Source organism: Rhinolophus ferrumequinum, chromosome 7 (genome assembly GCF_004115265.2).
Source record: "Rhinolophus ferrumequinum isolate MPI-CBG mRhiFer1 chromosome 7, mRhiFer1_v1.p, whole genome shotgun sequence".
NCBI lineage: Eukaryota > Metazoa > Chordata > Mammalia > Chiroptera > Rhinolophidae > Rhinolophus > Rhinolophus ferrumequinum.
The window spans coordinates 64,883,997-64,889,996 of record NC_046290.1 but is presented as its reverse complement, the minus strand read 5'-3'; positions in this window follow the sequence as shown (position 1 = coordinate 64,889,996).

Below are 6,000 nucleotides of genomic sequence, written 5' to 3'. Positions count from 1 at the left end.
GATCTCCTCCTTTTGATAGTTAATATATAGAACTCCAAAGAAGGCCTTTGATTGGTCCACTCTAGGTCACATGTCTGGTGCTTGGCTGATCCTTGATCAAGAGTCAGGGTACTGTCAACCCAAACTCACCAGAATGGGAGAAGAGGGCCAGTCCCCTCAAGTAAAGGGGAGGAAGAAAAGAGATGTGGGAGAGATTTAAAAAATCAGTTTCACTATAATGTCGAATTTTAAATCTAAAACAATTATTGTGTAAGCTATCTAGCTACACTTAAAAGGTACAAAGAAACCAATATTTGGATTCGAGTCACTTTACCTGGGCCAAGATTTCCTGCTCTTGAAAATTAATAAGCATTTATAGTTATTCATATTCATTATACATTTAAACACATAATATCACAATATGTTGATATTTAACATTCCACACCTTGAAGAATATATATATATATGTTCACACACACACACACACACACACACACACACAGACACACACACACACACATACATATGTATATATATACCTGTTTCCCAGAAAATAAGACCAAGCCTTATACCATATTTCCCAAAAAATAAGAACGGGTCCTATATTAATTTTTGCTCCCAAAGACGCATTAGGCCTTATTTTCAGGGGATGTCTTAGTTTTTAATGTACAACAATCTACATTTATTCAAATACAGTTATGTCATCTTCTTCTGGAACATCGTCATAATGTAGTAAATGCGTCCATCTAGCTGACGATCTTAACTCGGGCTTATTTTCAGGGTAGGTCTTATTTTCGGGGAAACACGGTAGATATATACTTATATACATACATGTATACGTACATCCATATGTGTATATATATGGATGTACGTATATATGCACAACCATATATATACGTATATATTGGTTGTTGTTGTTTTAATCTGAGCAAAGCTTTACATTATATTAGTCTAGGTACATCAGTACTGTACCTTAATGTTAAAATAGTTTTTAGGTATGACTCAAATTAAAAGTTACCAAATATAACTCTTCCAATAAAAACATGGTACATATATGCAAACATAGCATGTTTTAAAAAGCAATCTATCTCCTATAAGAAGGTGACATTATTGACATATTGTTGACATGTTTTTGTTTTTAATTATATTTTCAACTTTTAAAGAAAACTCACAAATTTGAAAAAAACAGAGAACAAATGAACAACTTGAGTTATTTTAAGGTGAGCTCACTTTTGACTACCATCCACATCATAAGAGAATTTTGCAAACCACCCAGAAGCCCCTGCATGTGACTTATCACAATACCAAGTCCCTTACTCCCCCAAACTTAACCACTATCTTGTCATTTATAATAACCACTTTCTTCTGTTTCCTTACAGTTTTATCATCCAGTCTTATTAAATTGATGAAACAAAAAGGCCATTAGATTGAAGTGACTCTAATGTTGTGGCTTACAAAACCAAACCAAAATCTAAGCCTGTAAATGCCTCAGGATTACAAAATTGAAACCTAAGGACAACTGATCACAAATAGCCAAGTAGGATTTGAGCCATAACCAATCAATAATTTTCTTACTTTGCTTCTGTCTTTTCTCCATAAAAGGTATAAAAGTGTCCCTCCTGTCGGTGGGGCACTCCCAGTGCTTCCTGCTGGTGCTGGCCAAACTGAAATGAATTGAAATTTAGCTTAAATAAACTCTTAAAATTTGTAATATACCTCAACTTATCTTTTAACAATGTACATCTCTAGGCACAACAGTTAAACTTGCCTCCTTTTAAAAATATTCTGTCTTGTGAGTCTCTTTTAATCTATAGGTTCTTTCTTCATCCCTTTCTTCTCCTTATAACTTATCTATTAAAGAACCTGGTGTATTTGACCTATACAATGCCCCAGCAGGTGTCCTTAGTAGTTTAGTTCTTTCAAATCTCTTTCTTCAGCATTCCCAATGATCCTATAAAGTAGTTCATAACCAGTAAATCCTTTTCTGTTTAAACTAGCTACTGTGAATCCAAGTGCCTGCAACTAAGAATCCTGATTATAAAATGAGAATAACTTTTTAATTACAAAGTTAATTTTCTTATATGTGTGTGTATATATATAAGTTTACACATATATAGTCAGATGTGGGATAAGGATAAAAGTTATCTGTGAGAGAATGCTTATTGAAATTTTTTATTACCCTAGGCAAAAAACAAAGCCATATCATGAGAAATAGCGTTACAGGCTAGTTTCTTAAAGTCATGTAGACATTAAGATGAGAAATCTTTCTAAAGGTATTTCTCACTTGTTACAGATTTGTATAGAGATCACTGTCAACGGGATTATAGTAGGTAAAGACATGTGTAAATGTAGGTGAAATCTCCATGCGGAAACACATGTAATGAGAAAATTGTGACAACATTTGGGTTTGTAATATTTCCAATAAAACCCAAATTAGCTGTGTAATTTGAAAAAGAAAGTATGATTTAGCCTTTAATAAGTATAAATAATGTACAAGTTTCTTCCAAAAAAGAGGTAGTCATTTATCTTTATACTCAGGTTGCAACTGTCTCACAATTTAAATAAGACCAAAGACAAAGAACTCAAAACATAGACAACCTCCTTAACAAAAAGCAAAGAGCAGAGTGACTTTAAGTGTAATTATTATTAAGTTTAGTGTACGAAGACCAATGAAGACACAGAAATTTTACTCAAAGGGAGCCAAGAAACAACAAGATAACTGAAAAACAGAATGCCATCATTCTAATACAATACCTTGAATGACTATCTTATTCTGTAGCTACAAAAGAAAAAACTGAAGAAAAGGCTGCATAATAATTTAATAAACTTACCACATATTTCAGATGTCTTCTATTTGGACAGGCAAAGGTGCAGAAGTGTAATTACTGCTTTAGCGAAATATATCCTTGACATCATCCAGAGTGATTGAAAACTCTTCAATGACAGTGCCTAATAAAAAAATAAGAAAATAGTTCCAAAATATGTAATATGGAATAGGAACATGTAGCTCATAATATCATGACAACAGAGACATTAACACAGATAATGCTAAAAAAAACTATATATTACATACATTATAAGGTAATATAAAGAATGGCCTATTTCGAAATATCTAGCTTGGGACAAATTACTCTTTGTATTGCTGGCATTTTCTTGGTCAGTTATATGTTACTTAATACCAAAATTTGTTTAGACTCCAACACATGTCTACAGAGCACTAAAAGACAATAGCCAACAGCAGGGATGGAAAGTGTGTGGCAAGCTCAGTGCTATTTGCACCAGCTCCATGTTTCTATCAGATTCTCCCAACTGATCATCACACTTTCCTGAGGACCTGGGCAAAGATTCAGAATCCTTCTCAACTCAGTGCTCCAGGCAGCTACTACTAATTGAAGCAACATAAGTGATCCTTGAGATGCAATCTATTTGCCCTCTGCAGCCTGGGGTAAGTAGGCAAGAGAATAACCTTGTATTATACATCAAGAGATAAGCCAAAAATAGCCACTAACAAGCAGTAAGAATATAGATCATTGATAATTTCCACACAGAACAATGCTGCATAATGAGAAAAGTTATTAACTTAGATTTGAAAAGTCACTTCTTCAAATGGTACGACCACCATTCAAATGATTTAAATCCTTTGTTTTTCAAGTCATGCGGTGTAATCTTCTATACTATATAGAGTGCATATGTTCATACTCATAAAATATTTCATAAAAAGTAAGATACGGTGAACATTGTTTACAATGTATGTTTTTGAAGAAAGCACATGCATGAAATGCGCTAACCATGATGCATCAAATTTTGAGATATAAAAGTATATTTCATTGAAAATGTAAGTCTAATTTTATAAAATTAAGTTTCCACTACTGGCAACACAGCTGTAGAGATACCTGTGTAGTGATTCAGAATATGTGCTCTAGAATCCTAGGCTTGGAGTCAAATCCTAGCCACACTACTCACTAGCTGTGTGGCCTTGGAGGAAGTAACTCTCTAGGTCTGAGTTTCTCCATCTATAAAATGGGGTAAAAATATTACCTATGTCATTGTAAGCTGCATGAACTAAAGAAATGTTACACTGCAGCACATCCTATAATATCTACTCATACCTCTAGTAATGATGTGCAGATATCATTATTGTTTATTATTACTACTCAAAGATTAATGACTCATGTATTGTTCTCAAATCCTACTTCAAGGGTATGAGAGCACGGGCTGTGAGAGTAGACGGAGAGTGGGAGATGGGAGGAATAGAATACATATCATAATATTGCTATCATATATAACAGAGTAATATTGGTACAGTGATAGAAAAATTGTTACATAATTCAACTTGTATTATTAGAATTCAAAAAACAGGTAAAAGAATTAAGGAAGTTTTCACTGAGAAGATGAAATTTGAGAAAGGCCTGGGAAGATGCACATGATTTCAACAGACGGAAGGATCCACATGAACGGAGCCAGAAAGAATGCAAAGGATATGTTTGAAGAATCATGAACCAGAGATTATAGCAGTGACTACAGAAAAGTGTGAAAATATAATTTAAAAGGTCCAATGAACCATATTGCGAAGGGCTAAGAATGCTGTGTTGAAAGATTGCGTTCAAATAAAATTAAGTTGGAGACTCAGGATTTAATCTGGACCTAAAAGTCTGTTAATAATAATAAACTATAACTGAGTTATTTTGTGGGACAGTGATTACCCCACCCCCAAAAGTTGGGAGGCTAGTCAACTGTGATATATTATTCTTTTACTTTGAATTATTGTATTATTTTAAATTAACATTTCGTTTTAGAATTATAGAGAAAGTCTTAGAAAATCTAATTTATTTCAGAACTTAAACAATGATACTCTAAAATCTGTGTTTTTCCCTCTTAAATAATAACCAATAAATACAGGCCACGTAAAAAATTTGCAAAATTCATGTTTTCCAACATATTTAAAATAGCCGAATAATAACCTGTATTAATAAAAACATCTTAAAAAATCAAAAGACAATCTTCAAAATCCATTTATCATAACAAGTAACTATTGAACACAATACAATATATAGATGTATTATAGAAATGTACACCTGAAACCTATGTAATTTTACTAGACAATGTCACTCCAATAAATTTAATAAAATTTTTTTTAAAAAATGAACTCAATCTATATTCAACTAAAAAGTGCTGGATTTGATTTTATAAAGACTCAAAAAGGGGCACAAAAGCTTCTCTTAATCAAGGATATCCACTTAAGAAAATAAGATACACATATTAAAAAAAAAGAATAAAATACCATGTTAAATGGCAAGAATGAAAACGAAAGTGGAGGGAGCTAACCTTTATGAGAGCTATATATTTTGCATCCTGTATCTCAGTGAGTCCACCCAGCAGCCCTGTTTTTGCAAGTAGGAGGGGACACCAAGAGTCCTCAGCCCTGTTAGCACATGAGACTAGGGTTGGATTCAAACACATTCAAATGCCAGTCCTGCCTCTTAGAGTCTTGGTGATCTTAGGCAGATGATTAAGCTTTGTTAAGTCTCGGTTTCTTCATCTGTTATACAGAAAAAATAATAGTATGTAATACACATAAGCATAGATGTTGTAAAGAGGAACTAAGGAAATTCGCACAAAATAATAAAGCTCTATGATAAGCATTTACACAGGATGCTTTCTAAGAAATCATCATCCCAGAAGATTGTTGTAACCAAAAAATGATCTATAGTCTTATAGGCTGATGTTTGGGAAATCCTATGCATAATTTCTATCTTTTGGATATTCGTAGTATTCATTAAGACTCAGAAAAGCCCTGCAGTCAAGAAAAGCTCTCTTTAACTTTACTTAACCTATAATTTCTCAAATTTATTTTGCCATAAAATATAATTTTCCTCCTTTCTTATCTTCTTCTATTTTTCTTTATGTCTTTCTTTCTTGGTTTGTTTGTTTTTACATAGCATTTAACCCCATATACCCAAAGAAAATCATTCCACAGCACACTCTATAGAAAGCATTCTATAATACAAGGAGACCTGAGAG